This window comes from Ranitomeya imitator, chromosome 2 (genome assembly GCF_032444005.1).
Source record: "Ranitomeya imitator isolate aRanImi1 chromosome 2, aRanImi1.pri, whole genome shotgun sequence".
Taxonomy (NCBI): domain Eukaryota; kingdom Metazoa; phylum Chordata; class Amphibia; order Anura; family Dendrobatidae; genus Ranitomeya; species Ranitomeya imitator.
The window spans coordinates 639,450,493-639,470,435 of record NC_091283.1 but is presented as its reverse complement, the minus strand read 5'-3'; positions in this window follow the sequence as shown (position 1 = coordinate 639,470,435).

Below are 19,943 nucleotides of genomic sequence, written 5' to 3'. Positions count from 1 at the left end.
CTGGCCTCCAGTCAATGTTCTAGTATTGGACCTGTTTCCTCCTGGATCGTTCCTGTGGCCTGCTGCTCTGCATAGCTAAGTTCCGCTTTTGCTTTTTGTTTGCTGTTTTTTTCTGTCCAGCTTGCTTATTTGTTTTCTTGTGCTTGCTGGAAGCTCTGGGACGCAGAGGGTGTACCTCCGTGCTGTTAGTTCGGTACGGAGGGTCTTTTTGCCCCCTTTGTGTGGTTGTTTGTAGGGTTTTGTGTTGACCGCAAAGTTACCTTTCCTATCCTTGCTCTGTTCAGAAAGTCGGGCCTCACTTTGCTAAATCTATTTCATCTCTACGTTTGTCTTTTCATCTTAACTCACAGTCATTATATGTGGGGGCTGCCTTTTCCTTTGGGGTATTTCTCTGAGGCAAGGTAGGCTTGTTTTCTATCTTCAGGCTAGCTAGTTTCTCAGGCTGTGCCGAGTTGCACAGGGAGCGTTAAGCGCAATCCACGGCTGCCTCTAGTTGTGTTGGAGAGGATTAGGGATTGCAGTCAGCAGAGTTTCCACGTCTCAGAGCTCGTTCTATGTTTTTGGGTTATTGTCAGGTCACTGTATGTGCTCTGACTCCTATGTCCATTGTGGTACTGAATTACCAGATCATGACAGTACTGGACGCCAAAAGTACTAATGATTCTCAATAGAGGGAAAAAAGAAGTTCTGAGACCATTTTTTTTCTCTGCACTGTGTTTTGCCTTTTTTTTCCCCTAGACATTTGGGTGGTTCAGGACACAGGTGTGGACATGGACATTCAGGGTCTGTACTCTTCAATGGATAATCTCGTTATAAATGTACAAAAGATTCAAGATTTGGTGGTTCAGAAGCCTATGTTAGAACCAAGAATTCCTATTCCTGATTTGTTTTATGGTGATAGAGCCAAGTTTGTGAATTTCAAAAATAATTGCAAACTGTTTCTGGCCTTGAAACCTCGCTCCTCTGGTGACCCAGTTCAACAAGTGAGAATTATTATTTCTTTTTTGCGTGGCGACCCTCAAGACTGGGCATTTTCCCTTGCGCCAGGAGATCCTGCATTGAGTAATGTTGATGCGTTTTTCCTGGCGCTCGGATTGCTGTACGATGAGCCTAATTCAGTGGATCAGGCAGAGAAAAATTTGCTGGCTCTGTGTCAGGGTCAGGATGAGATAGAGGTATATTGTCAGAAATTTAGAAAGTGGTCCGTACTCACTCAATGGAATGAAGGTGCGCTCGCAGCTATTTTCAGAAAAGGTCTCTCTGAAGCCCTTAAGGATGTCATGGTGGGATTTCCTATGCCTGCTGGTCTGAATGAGTCTATGCCTTTGGCCATTCAGATGGGTCGACGCTTGCGTGAGCGTAAATCTGTGCACCATTTGGCGGTATTACCTGAGCTTAAACCTGAGCCTATGCAGTGCGATAGGACTTTGACCAGAGTTGAACGGCAAGAACACAGACGTCTGAATGGGCTGTGTTTCTACTGTGGTGATTCCACTCATGCTATCTCTGATTGTCCTAAGCGCACTAAGCGGTTCGCTAGATCTGCCACCATTGGTACGGTACAGTCAAAATTTCTTCTGTCCGTTACCTTGATCTGCTCCTTGTCATCGTATTCTGTCATGGCATTTGTGGATTCAGGCGCTGCCCTGAATTTGATGGACTTGGAGTATGCTAGGCGTTGTGGGTTTTTCTTGGAGCCCTTGCAGTGTCCTATTCCATTGAGAGGAATTGATGCTACGCCTTTGGCCAAGAATAAGCCTCAGTACTGGACCCAGCTGACCATGTGCATGGCTCCTGCACATCAGGAGGTTATTCGCTTTCTGGTGTTGCATAATCTGCATGATGTGGTCGTGTTGGGGTTGCCATGGCTACAAGTCCATAATCCAGTATTAGATTGGAAATCCATGTCTGTGTCCAGCTGGGGTTGTCAGGGGGTACATGGTGATGTCCCATTTCTGACTATTTCGTCATCCACCCCTTCTGAGGTTCCAGAGTTCTTGTCTGATTACCAGGATGTATTTGATGAGCCCAAGTCCGATACCCTACCTCCGCATAGGGATTGTGATTGTGCTATCGATTTGATTCCTGGTAGTAAATTCCCAAAAAGTCGACTGTTTAATTTATCTGTGCCTGAGCACGCCGCTATGCGGAGTTATGTGAAGGAGTCCTTGGAGAAGGGGCATATTCGCCCGTCATCGTTGCCATTAGGAGCAGGGTTCTTTTTTGTAGCCAAGAAGGATGGTTCACTGAGACCTTGTATAGATTACCGCCTTCTAAATAAGATCACGGTTAAATTTCAGTACCCCTTGCCGTTGTTATCTGATTTGTTTGCTCGGATTAAGGGGGCTAGTTGGTTCACCAAGATAGATCTTCGTGGTGCGTATAATCTTGTGCGTATTAAGCGAGGCGATGAATGGAAAACTGCATTTAATACGCCCGAGGGCCATTTTGAGTATCTAGTAATGCCATTCGGACTTGCCAATGCTCCATCAGTGTTTCAGTCCTTTATGCATGACATCTTCCGAGAGTACCTGGATAAATTCCTGATTGTGTACTTGGATGACATTTTGATCTTTTCGGATGATTGGGAGTCTCATGTGAAGCAGGTCAGAACGGTGTTCCAGGTCCTGCGTGCTAATTCTTTGTTTGTGAAGGGATCAAAGTGTCTCTTTGGTGTTCAGAAGGTTTCATTTTTGGGGTTCATCTTTTCCCCTTCTACTATCGAGATGGACCCTGTTAAGGTCCAAGCCATCCATGATTGGACTCAGCCGACATCTCTGAAAAGTCTGCAAAAGTTTCTGGGCTTTGCTAATTTTTATCGTCGCTTCATCTGTAATTTTTCTAGTATTGCTAAACCATTGACCGATTTAACCAAGAAGGGTGCTGATGTGGTCAATTGGTCTTCTGCTGCTGTGGAAGCTTTTCAAGAGTTGAAGCGTCGTTTTTCTTCTGCCCCTGTGTTGTGTCAACCAGATGTTTCGCTTCCGTTCCAGGTCAAGGTTGATGCTTCTGAGATTGGAGCAGGGGCTGTTTTGTCGCAGAGAAGTTCTGATTGCTCGGTGATGAAACCATGCGCCTTCTTTTCCAGGAAGTTTTCGCCTGCTGAGCGAAATTATGATGTGGGTAATCGAGAGTTGCTGGCCATGAAGTGGGCATTCAAGGAATGGCGTCATTGGCTTGAAGGAGCTAAGCATCGTGTGGTGGTCTTGACTGATCATAAGAACTTGACTTATCTCGAGTCTGCCAAGCGGTTGAATCCTAGACAGGCTCGTTGGTCGCTGTTTTTTGCCCGTTTTGACTTTGTGATTTCGTACCTTCCGGGCTCTAAAAATGTGAAGGCGGATGCTCTGTCTAGGAGTTTTGTGCCCGACTCTCCGGGTTTATCTGAGCCGGCGGGTATCCTCAAAGAGGGAATAATTGTGTCTGCCATCTCCCCTGATTTGCGGCGGGTGCTGCAAAAATTTCAGGCTAATAAACCTGATCGTTGCCCAGCGGAGAAACTGTTTGTCCCTGATAGGTGGACGAATAAAGTTATCTCTGAGGTTCATTGTTCGGTGTTGGCTGGTTATCCTGGAATCTTTGGTACCAGAGAGTTAGTGGCTAGATCCTTTTGGTGGCCATCTCTGTCGCGGGATGTGCGTACTTTTGTGCAGTCCTGTGGGATTTGTGCTCGGGCTAAGCCCTGCTGTTCTCGTGCCAGTGGGTTGCTTTTGCCCTTGCCGGTCCCGAAGAGGCCTTGGACACATATCTCTATGGATTTTATTTCAGATCTTCCCGTCTCTCAAAAGATGTCAGTCATTTGGGTGGTCTGTGATCGCTTCTCTAAGATGGTCCATTTGGTACCCTTGTCTAAATTACCTTCCTCCTCTGATTTGGTGCCATTGTTCTTCCAGCATGTGGTTCGTTTACATGGCATTCCAGAGAATATCGTTTCTGACAGAGGTTCCCAGTTTGTTTCGAGGTTTTGGCGAGCCTTTTGTGGTAGGATGGGCATTGACTTGTCTTTTTCCTCGGCTTTCCATCCTCAGACTAATGGTCAGACCGAACGAACCAATCAGACCTTGGAAACATATCTGAGATGCTTTGTTTCTGCTGATCAGGATGACTGGGTGTCCTTTTTGCCTTTGGCTGAGTTCGCCCTTAATAATCGGGCCAGCTCGGCTACCTTGGTTTCGCCGTTTTTCTGCAACTCTGGGTTCCATCCTCGTTTCTCTTCAGGGCAGGTTGAGTCTTCGGACTGTCCTGGTGTGGATACTGTGGTGGACAGGTTGCAGCAGATTTGGACTCATGTAGTGGACAATTTGACCTTGTCCCAGGAGAAGGCTCAACGTTTCGCTAATCGCAGATGCTGTGTGGGTCCCCGACTTCGTGTTGGGGATTTGGTTTGGTTATCTTCTCGTCATATTCCTATGAAGGTTTCCTCTCCTAAGTTTAAACCTCGTTTCATTGGTCCGTATAGGATTTCTGAGGTTCTTAATCCTGTGTCTTTTCGTCTGACCCTTCCAGATTCTTTTTCCATAAATAACGTATTCCATAGGTCATTGTTGCGGAGATACGTGGCACCTATGGTTCCATCTGTTGATCCTCCTGCCCCGGTTTTGGTGGAGGGGGAGTTGGAGTACATTGTGGAGAAGATTTTGGATTCTCGTGTTTCAAGACGGAAACTCCAGTATCTGGTTAAGTGGAAGGGTTATGCTCAGGAAGATAATTCCTGGGTCTTCGCCTCTGATGTCCATGCTCCCGATCTTGTTCGTGCCTTTCATATGGCTCATCCTGGTCGTCCTGGGGGCTCTGGTGAGGGTTCGGTGACCCCTCCTCAAGGGGGGGTACTGTTGTGAATTCTGTGGCAGAGCTCCCTCCTGTGGTCACAAGTGGTACTTCGGCTGATTCTCTCTGTGAGCTTCCGTTGGTGGAGGAAAGTGGTACTGCGGCTTCTGAGTTTCCTTCCTCAGGTGATGTGGTGAAGTCGTTAGGTGCTGCTCTATTTAACTCCACCTAGTGCTTTGATCCTGGCCTCCAGTCAATGTTATAGTATTGGACCTGTTTCCTCCTGGATCGTTCCTGTGGCCTGCTGCTCTGCATAGCTAAGTTCCGCTTTTGCTTTTTGTTTGCTGTTTTTTTCTTTCCAGCTTGCTTATTTGTTTTCTCGTGCTTGCTGGAAGCTCTGGGACGCAGAGGGTGTACCTCCGTGCCATTAGTTCGGTACGGAGGGTCTTTTTGCCCCCTTTGCGTGGTTGTTTGTAGGGTTTTGTGTTGACCGCAAAGTTACCTTTCCTATCCTCGCTCTGTTCAGAAAGTCGGACCTCACTTTGCTAAATCTATTTAATCTCTACGTTTGTCTTTTCATCTTAACTCACAGTCATTATATGTGGGGGCTGCCTTTTCCTTTGGGGTATTTCTCTGAGGCAAGGTAGGCTTGTTTTCTATCTTCAGGCTAGCTAGTCTCTCAGGCTGTGCCGAGTTGCATAGGGAGCGTTAGGTGCAATCCACGGCTGCCTCTAGTTGTGTTGGAGAGGATTAGGGATTGCGGTCAGCAGAGTTTCCACGTCTCAGAGCTCGTTCTATGTTTTTGGGTTATTGTCAGGTCACTGTATGTGCTCTGAGTCCTATGTCCATTGTGGTACTGAATTACCAGATCATGACAGGGCTCTTAGAGGGTGGAGCTGCCGCAGCCTATAGAGCTATGGACCCTCAGGGGAACTGTGAGTATGCGGAGATTAAACGGACTATTCTAGAACATTATGCTCTTACCCCAGACACTTACAGGACTCAGTTCCGTACTTTAGCCTGTGATGAGGAAGTGTCTTTCAAGATGTATGCCCACAGACTCAAACAAATATGTCATCGCTGGCTGGAGGCAGAGGAGGCCTTAACCTGGGAGACCTTCCTCCAGGTTATCCTAAAAGAGCAGTTTTACTTCAAGTGCCCTGCTGAGATCCGGGAATGGGTGCGTGAGAGGAGACCAGCCACTGTGGAGGAAGCTGCAGCTCTAGCTGATGAGGCTCTCAGCATCAAGCCTCAGTGGAGGGTTCTGTTGGAGGATGGAGAGAGGCCTACCAGCTCCACAACACCGGTGGCCCCCTGTTCTTCTGTCCCCATTGTTCCCCGTTCCTCTAAGCCACCACCTCATGCTGATACCCGTGTAAATGTTTCTCCAGTTGCTTCTACTGCGTTTTCTGGAATACGACGAGAAGAGGAAGTAGCAGAGCGCAGGTGTTATGGTTGTGGGCATCTGCAGGCCTCATGCCCAGCCAGCTCATGGAGAAGTCGTCCTCAAACCCCTACAGCACCTTCAGGTGGGGGCCGGCCTCCAGGTTCCCTTACCTCTCGCACAAGAGGACGCCTTGGATGGAGTGAGACCCAGCAGAGATGCTATCGATGTGGACAGCCGGGGCATCTGCAAGCCTCCTGCCCAGCTGTTCAAATGAGGATTAATCCTGTACCCAGTCGTAGTATTAATTATGTACACCCAAGTGCCACGGAGGACGACGTGTCACCACTACGTGAGGACTGGCCTTGTGCCTCACCCACCCATGTTGCACCACTAGGAGTTTATGGTGTGCGACCCGCAGCTATGACGACTTCTGCTCATCGAGGTAAGCACTTGCAGGAGGTCGTGCTGGATGGACAGAGACTTATTGGATTTTGTGACTCAGGGGCTTTCCTCACACTGGCTGATCCCCGAGTGGTTCGGCCTGAGGCAATCCATCGAGGACCTGGGATTGTCATTGAACTGGCTGGTGGACAATGGAGGACTATTCCCACAGCCACTGTGGATCTGAACTTTGGTTTTGGGGTCAGGCGATGTGTGGTTGGGGTGATGGGTGGTCTGCCTGCAGATGTTCTCCTGGGCAATGATGTGGGAGAGCTAAGATGCCAATTTGTGGCTGCATGAAGCCACATGTAAGTTACGCTCTGCCTGTGTGTACTTAACCAGCGACCTGTAGAGGTCCCTGGTACGTACACAAATTGAGAGGGGAAGGGATTGTCATGATATGTACTTTTGCCCTGTCCTGTATTTGAATAATATGCCATTTGATGTATGTAACTGTTCTCTGGTTTCTATTAGCTGTAATTTATGTATTTTCTTGGCTGGGAGTTCACCTGTAACAATGTGTCTCCTTCCCCCAATACTTGCAGCCCTAAGCTCTAATGTAATTAAGCTTTGTCAACATCACTAGTGGAGGAATAGCCATTCTTCCTCACAGCAGGTGGCTAGTCAAATGTACATATTACATAGACTGCCTGGAGCCCACCAGTCTAGAATCTTCTGGTGGACCCAACCATTAAATAGAAGGTGTAACCCCTACCCCCTTCATGGGCGGATCCCAGGAGCTCAGACAATCCATTCTTATTTTGAGATCAGATGTGAGTTGATCCTTGAAGGAGAAGGAGTGGGGATTCTTAGCTGTGGCAAGACCCCACGCCCATCTAGGACTGTGGAAGCGAACGGGGCGAGACTTGAGCTGAGGACATATCTCGTCGTTCGTGAGATTGTTTTGGGATCCTTTGGACTAATTGTGGACTATTGCTTTGTTACCTGGCACAAGGATTATCGGGAGGTGCCCCCGAACCTGTTCCATTGGACTAATTGTGGACTCTGTATTTCTACCTGCATGTGTTGTTCCAGCGTTCTTGATAATAAATCTGTTGAATCATCCCTCGGCCTGTTGTCCCTTCTTGCTCTGCCGTACACCCCGTCACAATGTATACTCTTAATGATGTTCTTTGTGATTGTAATTGTTATTATATTCATACCATTGTATATGCTTGGTCCATAGCCTATTGTGATCACTGCTGCAATTAACTAAAAAGTACCCATGATTATTTGCATGTACTGACTGTTGTTGGTAAGTGGCAGTGGTGATCCAGCTTCTGCACATAGTTACTGGCGATGTGAGCGCGCTTCTACACATGCGCTGCATTGCTATGGTGAGACGACGCTCTTACACGGTGGCCTGTTGTCCAGGTGATGGGCATGTCACATGACCCGGTCACGTTACCGGATGCTGGGCGCCTTGAGCGACGCGCTCTCCATGGCGCCGCATCATGGTGAATGCGTGCCGGTATACATGCGGCCAATTAAGGTAATTATGAACGGGCTATAAGAGGGGACTTACCAACGGCTACTTTACCTCCCGACGAAGCTGTGTTTGACAGCGAAACGCACGTCGAGGCGTTCTATTGCACGGGCGTCACTGACATCATGTCCACAGGTATAGTTTGATATATTGCTTGCCCCTATGTAATCTGTCATGTCTATATAGGGCAATAGTGGCTGTCTATGGATCTATTTATGGTATGTTGGAATGGTTATGTAGCCAGTTAGACAGCCTGCTATATTTGGTCAGTTTTGCCATTATGCTGACAGATGGACATTTATAGATTGGTGAGCATTTATGGTAGATACTCATTAATACCTTATAGATATATTGCTTTCACCTAGGGAGTTAATATTTTGTAGTCCATCCAGTCTGAACATGACCCAGTGATGTCCTTTGTGCAATATTTGGTTTTTGTGCTATGTCCCTTTATATAATGTTATCCGTAGTTTATGTATGTATGTTATGTCAAAATTAAATAAACTATTTGTATTGAATTTTTATATATTGGATCAGTGCTCCTTCTTTTTTCCTCCAGAAGTCTTATTGATAGTTTGGAAGGGATCCCTTGGATATAGTGAGGAATTTGATTGGTATCATCTCTCACTTCCTTTCCAGCCTGGGAGAGGATCTCCTCCAGTGTATGGATCCGACAGATTATAGGATCAGGCCTAAAATTAAAATTCCAATACTGGCCTTCAAGAAGATACATGCAGACCCCGGTAGATGGGTGAGAGAGGCCATAATTCTAGCGTATAGTAGTGCAGGCAGGGTTGTTCCACGGGGTCTGAAAGCCCACTCCACGAGGGCCATGGCGACATCGTGGGCGGAGAGAACAAATGCTACCATCGACCAAATCTGTAAGGTGGCCACTTGGTCCTCTCCATCTACATTTTTTAACCCCTTCCCGACCTTTGACGCCACGTAGGCGTCATGAAAGTCGGTGCCAATCCAACCCATGACGCCTATGAGGCGTCATGGAAAGATCGCGTCCCTGCAGATCGGGTGAAAGGGTTAACTCCAATTTCACCCGGTCTGCAGGGACAGGGGGAGTGGTAGTACAGCCTGTGGCTACGATCGCTCTGATTGGCAGTTTCACTTTCAACAGCCAATCAGAGCGATTTGTAATATTTCACCTATTATAACTGGTGAAATATTATAATCCAGCTATGGCCGATGCTGCAATATCATCGGCCATGGCTGGAAACACTGGTGTGCCCCCCCACCCCACCGCCACCGATCGCCCCCCCAAGCCACCGATCAGTCCTGCACACTGCCCCGCTCCCCTCCGTCCTGTGCTCCGCTCCCCCGTGCTCTTGTCCGCTCCCCCCGTGCTCCAATCCCACCTCCCGTGCTCCAATCCAACCCCCCTGCACTCCGATCCACCCCCCCATGCTCCGATCCACCCCCGTGCTCCGATCCACCCCCCCGTCCTCCGATCCACCCCCGCGCTCCGATCCACCCCCCCATGCTCTGATCCACCCCCCCGTGCTCCCCCCCACCCTATCATACTTACCGATCCTCCCGGGGTCCGGCCGTCTTCTCCATGGGCGCCGCCATCTTCCAAAATGGCGGGCGCATTCACAGTGCGCCCGCCGAATCTGCCGGCCGGCAGATTCGTTCCAAAGTGCATTTTGATCACTGTGATATAACCTATCACAGTGATCAAAATAAAAGAAAATAGTAAATGACCCCCCCCCCTTTGTCACCCCCATAGGTAGGGACAATAATAAAATAAATATTTATTTTTTTTCTCACTAAGGTTGGGGTTAGAACTAGGGTTAGGGTTAGGGTTTCGGTATGTGCACACGTATTCTGGTCCTCTGCGGATTTTTCCGCAGCGGATTTGATAAATCTGCAGTGCTAAACCGCTGCGGATTTATGGCGGATTTACCGTGGTTTTTCTGCGCATTTCACTGCGGTTTTACAACTGCGGTATTCTATTGGAGCAGTTGTAAAACCGCTGCGGAATCCGCAGAAAGAAGTGACATGCTGCGGAATGTAAACGCTGCGTTTCCGTGCAGTTTTTCTGCAGCATGTGTACAGCGATTTTTGTTTCCCATAGGTTTACATTGAACTGTAGACTCATGGGAAACTGCTGTGGATCCGCAGCGTTTTCCGCAGCGTGTGCACATGCCTTTAGAATTAGGCTATGTGCACACGGTGTGGATTTGGCTGCGGATCCGCAGGGGATTGGCCGCTGCGGATTCGCAGCAGTGTTCCATCAGGTTTACAGTACCATGTAAACCTATGGAAAACCAAATCCGCTGTGCCCATGGTGCGGAAAATACCGCGCGGAAACGCTGCGTTGTATTTTCCGCAGCATGTTAATTCTTTGTGCGGATCCCGCAGCGTTTTACACCTGTTCCTCAATAGGAATCCGCAGGTGAAATCCGCACAAAAAAACACTGGAAATCCATGGTAAATCCGCAGGTAAAACGCAGTGCCTTTTACCCGCGGATTTTTCAAAAATGGTGCGGAAAAATCTCATACGAATCCGCAACGTGGGCACATAGCCTTAGGGTTAGGGTTGGAATTAGGGTTGTGGTTAGGTTTGTGATTAGGGTTATGGCTACAGTTGGGATTAGGGTTAGGGGTGTGTTGGGGTTAGTGTTGGAGGTAGAATTGAGGGGTTTCCACTGTTTAGGCACATCAGGGGTCTGAAACCCAACATGGCGCCACCATTGATTCCAGCCAATCTTGTATTCAAAAAGTCAAATGGTGCTCCCTCACTTCCGAGCCCCGACGTGTGCCCAAACAGTGGTTTACCCCCACATATTGGGTATCAGTGTACTCAGGACAAACTGCGCAACAATTACTGGGGTCCAATTTCTCCTGTTACCCTTGTGAAAATAAAAAATTGCTTGCTAAAACATAATTTTTGAGGAAAGAAAAATGATTTTTTTATTTTCTCGGCTCTGCGTTGTAAACGTCTGTGAAGCACTTGGGGGTTCAAAGTTCTCACCACATATCTAGATAAGTTTCTTAGGGGGTCTAGTTTCCAAAATGGGGTCACTTGTGGGGGGTTTCTACTGTTTAGCCACATCAGGGGCTCTGCAAATGCAACGTGATGCCCGCAGACCATTCCATCAAAGTCTGCATTTCAAAACGTTACTACTTCACTTCCGAGCCCCGGCATGTGCCCAAACAGTGGTTTACCCCCACATATGGGGTATCAGCGTACTCAGGAGAAACTGGACAACAACTTTTGGGGTCAAATTTCTCCTGTTAACCTTGGGAAAATAAAAAATTGCGGGGGTAAAAAATCATTTTTGAGAGAATAAATTTTTTATTTTATTTTCACGGCTCTGCCTTATAAACTTCTGTGAAGCAGTTGGGGGTTCAAAGTGCTCACCACACATCTAGATTAGTTTCTTTGGGGGTCTAGTTTCCAAAATGGGGTCATTTGTGGGGGATCTCCAATGTTTAGGCCCCCCGGGGCTCTCCAAACGTGACATGGTGTCCGCTAATGATTGGAGCTAATTTTCCATTTAAAAAGCCAAATGGTGTGCCTTCCCTTCCGAGCCCTGCAGTGCGCCCAAACAGTGGTTTACCCCCACATATGGGGTATCAGCGTACTCAGGACAAACTGGACAACAACATTTGGGGTCCAATTTCTCATATTACCCTTTGCAAAATAGGAAATTCCAGGCTAAAAAATCATTTTTGAGGAAAGAAATTTTTTTTTTTTCATGGCTCTGCGTTATAATCTTCTGTGAAGCACCTGGGGGTTTAAAGTGCTCAATATGCATCTAGATAAGTTCCTTGGGGGGTCTAGTTTCCAAAATGGGGTCACTTGTGGGGGAGCTCCAATGTTTAGGAACACAGGGGCTCTCCAAACGCGACATGGTGTCCGCTAACAATTGGAGCTAATTTTCCATTCAAAAAGTCAAATGGCACACCTTCCCTTCCGAGCCCTGCCGTGTGCCCAAACAGTGGTTAACCCCCACATATGAGGTATCGGCGTACTCGGGAGCAATTGCTCAACAAATTTTAGGATCCATTTTATCCTATTGCCCATGTGAAAATGAAAAAATTGAGGCGAAAAGAAATTTTTTGTGAAAAAAAAGTACTTTTTCATTTTTACGGATCAATTTGTGAAGCACCTGAGGGTTTAAAGTGCTCACTAAGTATCTAGATAAGTTCCTTGGGGGGTCCAGTTTCCAAAATGGGGTCACTTGTGGGGGAGCTCCAATGTTTAGGCACACAGGGGCTCTCCAAACGCGACATGGTGTCCACTAACGATGGAGATAATTTTTCATTCAAAAAGTCAAATGGCGCTCCTTCCCTTCCGAGCCTTACCATGTGCCCAAACAGTGGTTTACCCCCACATGTGAGGTATCGGTGTACTCAGAAGAAATTGCCCAACAAATTTTATGATCCATTTTATCCTGTTGCCCATGTGAAAATGAAAAAAATTGAGGCTAAAATAATTTTTTTGTGAAAAAAAAGTACTTTTTCATTTTTACAGATCAATTTGTGAAGCACCTGGGGGTTTAAAGTGCTCACTTTGCATCTAGATAAGTTCCTTGGGGCATCTAGTTTCCAAAATGGGGTCACTTTTGGGGGAGCCCCAATTTTTAGGCACACAGGGGCTCTCCAAACGTGACATGGTGTCCGCTAAAGAGTGGAGCCAATTTTTCATTCAAAAAGTCAAATGGCGCTCCTTCCCTTCCAAGCCTTGCCGTGCGCCCAAACAGTGGTTTACCCCAACATATGAGGTATCAGCGTACTCAGGACAAATTGGACAATAACTTTCGTGGTTCAGTTTCTCCTTTTACCATTGGGAAAATAAAAAAATTGTTGCTAAAATATCATTTTTGTGACTAAAAAGTTAAATATTCATTTTTTCCTTCCATGTTGCTTCTGCTGCTGTGAAGCACCTGAAGGGTTAATAAACTTATTGAATGTGGTTTTGAGCACCTTGATGGGTGCAGTTTTTAGAATGGTGTCACGTTTGGGTATTTTCAGCCATATAGACCCCTCAAACTGACTTCAAATGTGAGGTGGTCCCTAAAAAAAATGGTTTTGTGAATTTCGTTGTAAAAATGAGAAATCGCTGGTCAAATTTTAACCCTTATAACTTCCTAGCAAAAAAAATTTTTGTTTCCAAAATTGTGCTGATGTAAAGTATGCATGTGGGAAATGTTATTTATTAACTATTTTGTGTCACATAACTCTCTGGTTTAACAGAATAAAAATGAAAAATGTGAAAATTGCGAAATTTTCAAAATTTTTGCCAAATTTCCGTTTTTATCACAAATAAACGCAGAATTTATTGACCTAAATTTACCACTAACATGAAGCCCAATATGTCACGAAAAAACAATCTCAGAACCGCTAGGATCCGTTGAAGCGTTCCCGAGTTATTACCTCATAAAGGGACACTGGCCAAAATTGCAAAAAACGGCCAGGTCATTAAGGTCAAAATAGGCAGGGTCATGAAGGGGTTAAACATTATAGGCTAGACCTATCTGCTACCTCTGATCTCACATTTGGGAGAAGAGTGTTACAAGCAGTGATCCCTCCCGAAAAGAGAATACAAATCTCTGTAACTCCCTCGTGGTGCCGTCATGTATGATGGAAAAACACGGGTATTACATACCTGGTAATGTGTTTTTATATGAGACATGACGACACCCTTATATTCCCACCCTTTTGATCACGTCATTAGTTTGGTGCATTATTAGCATTATTTGTATTATACACTCCCTCGGGTGTCGGTGAATAGAACCGTATAGGATGTATTATTTATGTGTACACTAACCGGCGTTGTTTCTCTCGTACTCTGTAAAACAACTGATGTGGAGAGAGGAGCCACCCATTTTATCTTGAAGGTTTCCTGTCCTTGATGGGCAGATCCCCTCTCTCGTGGTGCTGTCATGTCTCATGAAAAAACAAATTACCAGTTATGTAATACCCGTGTTTTCAAATGCAGCCAGACAGGACTTATGGCTTAAAACTTGGTCAGGAGACCTTCAAACTAAGTCAAAGTTGTGTTCTATCCCCTGCGAAGGCGAATTTCTGTTCGGGTCCACCCTAGATGATATATTGGATAAAGCAACGGATAAAGTCCCTTCCTAACCTATTTGGGTACCACTACAAACGGCTCTTTCGAGGTAGAAAATTTGGAAACAGAAGGGCCCCCCCAACAAAAAAAAAATGGGGAGAAAGTACCTGGGAAAGATGGGGGAGAATAAAATAAACAAAACCAAGGGGTTCATGTTTAACAAGCCTAATGCCCCCAAAACTCAATCCCGATGAGGGTGTACCCAGATGGGGGGTAGGTTGCTTTTCTTTCTCCCAGACTGGGAAAAGATATCCAACAGCGCTTGAATAAAAAACATAAGTTCTGGACTAAAACTAAAATTCCTTACCATCTCCCCCCCATCTCTCATAGTGACCCCCCACCCCCAAGCTGTTCTGTAAGAGTAGAACAGCTGGCCCTTCAACAGGAAATTCTAGGACTAGTGGGGAAAAATGTTCTCCAGGAGGTTCCTCATCAAGAAGGCGAGGGATTTTATTCTCCAATTTTTTTCTAAGGAAAAAGCCAGTCTGGACTCTAAGGACAATCACAAATCTAAAAAAATTAAACAAATGCTTACACATAATCTTTCAAAATGGAAACAATAAAATCTGCAGTAAAAATGTGGTTTCCCTCCTGTTTTATGACAGTACTAGACCTAAAAGATGCGTATTATCACGTCTCCCATCCACAAGGATTATCGGAAATTCCTCAGGATAGCAGTCATAATTTAGAGGGAGATAAGGCACTTTCAATTTACGGCCCTTCCATTCCAGATTAGCTATCGCCCCGAGAGTCTTCAACAAAATAATGGCAGAGGTGATGGCTCATTTAAAAGAACAAAATATTTTGATTGTACCGTATCTGGATGACCTCCTTATAATGGGTAATTCCCCACGCCACTGCAAAGACCCAACTAAACAAAGTTATGTCGGGTCTCACAAATCTCGGTTGGATGCTAAACTTGTCAAAATCCAAAACCCTGCTTTGCCAAGTACAGGAGAATTTGGGTATACTGCTGGAATCTAACACTCAGGAATGCCGTCTCCCGGATCGCCAGGTCCAGAATATGACTGAACTAGCATCCCGAAAAATGGCTTTTCCCTCCACTACCCTACAAAAGGCTGTCACTCCTAGGCACTATGACTTCTTGCATCCCGGCTGTCCAGTGGGCTCAGGGCCATTCCAGGAAATTGCAGTGGGAAATATTGGCAGTGGAAGATTCCCTGTTGTGAATTCTGTGGCTGAATTCACTCCTGTGGTCACAAGTGGTACTGCAGCTTCTGAGCTTCCTCCCTCAGGTGTTCTGGTGAGCTCGTTAACTGCTTCATTACTTAACTCCGCCTGATGCTGCTATCCTTGCTCCTTGTCAATGTTTCAGTGTTGGATCTGAGCTTCTCCTGATTGTTCCTGTGACCTGCTGCTCTGTATAGCTAAGTGCTTTTTGCTTTTTTGTTGCTTTTTTTCTGTCCACCTTGTCTTTTGTTTTGCTGGAAGCTCTGAGACGCAAAGGGTGTACCGCCGTGCCGTTAGTTCGGCACGGTGGGTTTTTTTTGCCCCCTTTGCGTGGTTTTGCTTTAGGGTTTTTTGTAGACTGCAAAGTTCGCTTTACTGTCCTCGCTCTGTCCTAGAATATCGGGCCCCACTTTGCTGAATCTATTTCATCCCTACGTTTTGTCTTTTCATCTTACTCACAGTCATTATATGTGGGGGGCTGCCTTTTCCTTTGGGGAATTTCTCTGGGCAAGTCAGGCCTATTTTTCCATCTTCAGGCTAGCTAGTTTCTTAGGCTGTGCCGAGTTGCCTAGGTAGTTGTTAGGCGCAATCCACAGCCGCTTTTAGTTGTGTTTAGGATAGGATCAGGTGTGCAGTCTACAGAGTTTCCACGTCTCAGAGCTCGTTCTTGTATTTTTGGGTATTTGTCAGATCACTGTGTGCGCTCTGATCGCTAAGCACACTGTGTTTCTGGATTGCCTTCATAACACCTGTCATTAGCAAACATAACAGTACAAGGAGCCTAACTAATGATTCTCAATAGAGGGAAAGAAAAAGTTCTGACATCATTTTTTTTTTTTTTCCTCAGCTCTGTGTTCACTTTTTTTTTTTCCCCTAGACATTTGGGTGATTCTGGACACAGGTGTGGACATGGATATTCAGGGTCTGTGCTCTTCAATGGATAATCTCGTTATAAATGTACAAAAAATTCAAGATACTATTGATCAGAAATCTATGTTAGAACCAAGAATTCCTATTCCTGATTTGTTTTTTGGAGATAGAACTAAGTTTCTAAGTTTCAAAAATAATTGTAAGCTATTTCTGGCCTTGAAACCTCATTCTTCTGGTAATCCTATTCAACAGGTTTTGATTATTATTTCTTTTTTGCGCGGCGACCCTCAAGACTGGGCATTTTCTCTTGCGCCAGGAGACCCTGCATTGAGTAGTGTCGATGCGTTTTTCCTGGCGCTCGGATTGCTGTACGATGAGCCTAATTCAGTGGATCAGGCTGAGAAAAATTTGCTGGCTTTGTGCCAGGGTCAGGATGATATAGAAGTATATTGTCAGAAATTTAGGAAATGGTCAGTACTCACTCAGTGGAATGAATCTGCGCTGCAGCTTTGTTCAGAAAGGGTCTCTCTGAGGCTCTTAAGGATGTCATGGTGGGATTTCCTATGCCTGCTGGTTTGAATGAGTCTTTGTCTTTGGCCATTCAGATCGGTCGACGCTTGCGCGAGCGTAAATATGTGCACCATTTGGCGGTACTGCCTGAGGTTAAACCTGAGCCTATGCAGTGCGATAGGACTATGACTAGAGTTGAACGGCAGGAATACAGACGTCTGAATGGTCTGTGTTTCTACTGTGGTGATTCCACTCATGCTATTTCTGATTGTCCTAAGCGCACTAAGCGGTCCGCTAGGTCTGCCGTCATTGGTACTGTACAGTCCAAATTCCTTCTGTCCATTACCTTGATATGCTCTTTGTCGTCGTTTTCTGTCATGGCGTTTGTGGATTCGGGCGCTGCCCTGAATCTGATGGATTTGGATTATGCTAAACGTTGTGGGTTTTTCTTGGAGCCTTTGCGGTGTCCTATTCCATTGAGAGGAATTGATGCTACAACTTTGGCCAAGAATAAACCTCAATACTGGGCCCAGCTGACCATGTGCATGGCTCCTGCACATCAGGAAGTTATTCGCTTTCTGGTGTTGCATAATCTGCATGATGTGGTCGTGTTGGGGTTGCCATGGCTACAAACCCATAATCCAGTATTGGATTGGAATTCCATGTCGGTATCCAGCTGGGGTTGTCAGGGGGTACATGGTGATGTTCCATTTTTGTCGATTTCGTCATCCACCCCTTCTGAGGTCCCAGAGTTCTTGTCTGATTATCAGGATGTATTTGAAGAGCCCAAGTCCGATGCTCTACCTCCGCATAGGGATTGTGATTGTGCTATCAATTTGATTCCTGGTAGTAAATTCCCTAAAGGTCGATTATTTAATTTATCCGTGCCCGAACACGCCGCTATGCGCAGTTATGTGAAGGAATCCCTGGAGAAGGGACATATTCGCCCATCGTCATCACCACTGGGAGCAGGGTTCTTCTTTGTAGCCAAGAAGGATGGTTCGCTGAGACCGTGTATTGATTACCGCCTTCTTAATAAGATCACTGTTAAATTTCAGTATCCCTTGCCATTGTTATCTGACTTGTTTGCTCGGATTAAGGGGGCTAGTTGGTTCACTAAGATAGATCTTCGTGGTGCGTATAATCTGGTGAGAATCAGGCAAGGAGATGAATGGAAAACTGCATTCAATACGCCCGAGGGTCATTTTGAGTATCTAGTGATGCCGTTCGGACTTGCCAATGCTCCATCTGTGTTTCAGTCTTTTATGCATGACATCTTCCGTGAGTATCTGGATAAATTCCTGATTGTTTACTTGGATGACATTTTGATCTTCTCAGATGATTGGGAGTCTCATGTGAAGCAGGTCAGAATGGTTTTTCAGGTCCTGCGTGCTAACTCTTTGTTTGTGAAGGGATCAAAGTGTCTCTTCGGTGTGCAGAAAGTTTCATTTTTGGGGTTCATCTTTACCCCTTCTACTATCGAGATGGATCCAGTTAAGGTCCAAGCCATCCAGGATTGGATTCAGCCGACATCTCTGAAAAGTCTGCAAAAGTTCCTGGGCTTTGCTAATTTTTATCGTCGCTTCATCTGTAATTTTTCTAGCATTGCCAAACCATTGACCGATTTGACCAAGAAGGGTGCTGATTTGGTTAATTGGTCTTCTGCTGCTGTGGAAGCTTTTCAGGAGTTGAAGCGTCGTTTTTGTTCTGCCTCTGTGTTGTGTCAGCCAGATGTTTCTCTTCCGTTCCAGGTCGAGGTTGATGCTTCTGAGATTGGAGCAGGGGCGGTTTTGTCACAGAGAGGTTCTGATTGCTCAGTGATGAAACCATGTGCTTTCTTTTCCAGGAAGTTTTCGCCCGCTGAGCGTAATTATGATGTGGGCAATCGAGAGTTGCTGGCCATGAAGTGGGCATTCGAGGAGTGGCGTCATTGGCTTGAAGGAGCTAAGCATCGCGTGGTGGTATTGACTGATCATAAGAACTTGACTTATCTCGAGTCTGCCAAGCGCTTGAATCCTAGACAGGCCCGTTGGTCGTTATTTTTTGCCCGCTTCGACTTTGTGATTTCGTACCTTCCGGGCTCTAAAAATGTGAAGGCGGATGCTATGTCTAGGAGTTTTGTGCCCGACTCTCCGGGTTTATCTGAGCCAGCGGGTATCCTCAAGGAAGGAGTCATTGTGTCTGCCATCTCCCCTGATTTGCGGCGGGTGCTGCAAAAATTTCAGGCGAATAAACCTGATCGTTGTCCAGCAGAGAAACTGTTCGTCCCTGATAGGTGGACTAATAAACTTATCTCTGAACTTCATTGTTCGGTGTTGGCTGGTCATCCTGGAATCTTTGGTACCAGAGAGTTAGTGGCTAGATCCTTCTGGTGGCCATCTCTGTCACGGGATGTACGTACTTTTGTGCAGTCCTGTGGGATTTGTGCTAGGGCTAAGCCCTGCTGTTCTCGTGCCAGTGGGTTGCTTTTGCCCTTGCCGGTCCCAAAGAGGCCTTGGACACATATTTCGATGGATTTCATTTCTGACCTTCCCGTTTCTCAAAAGATGTCAGTCGTTTGGGTGGTCTGTGATCGCTTTTCTAAAATGGTCCATCTGGTGCCCTTGGCTAAATTGCCTTCCTCCTCTGATTTGGTACCTTTGTTCTTTCAGCATGTGGTTCGGTTGCATGGCATTCCTGAGAATATTGTTTCTGACAGAGGTTCCCAGTTTGTTTCAAGGTTTTGGCGAGCCTTTTGTGGTAGGATGGGCATTGACCTATCCTTTTCCTCGGCTTTCCATCCTCAGACTAATGGCCAGACCGAACGAACCAATCAGACCTTGGAAACATATCTGAGATGTTTTGTTTCTGCAGACCAGGATGATTGGGTGTCCTTTTTGCCGTTGGCTGAGTTCGCCCTTAATAATCGGGCCAGCTCGGCTACCTTGGTTTCTCCATTTTTTTGCAATTCTGGGTTCCATCCTCGTTTCTCTTCAGGACAGGTTGAGTCTTCGGACTGTCCTGGTGTGGATTCTGTGGTGGATAGGTTGCAGCAGATCTGGACTCAGGTAGTGGACAATTTGATCTTGTCCCAGGAGAAAGCTCAACTTTTCGCTAATCGCAGACGCCGTGTGGGTCCCCGACTTCGTGTTGGGGATCTGGTTTGGTTATCTTCTCGTCATATTCCTATGAAGGTTTCCTCTCCTAAATTTAAACCTCGT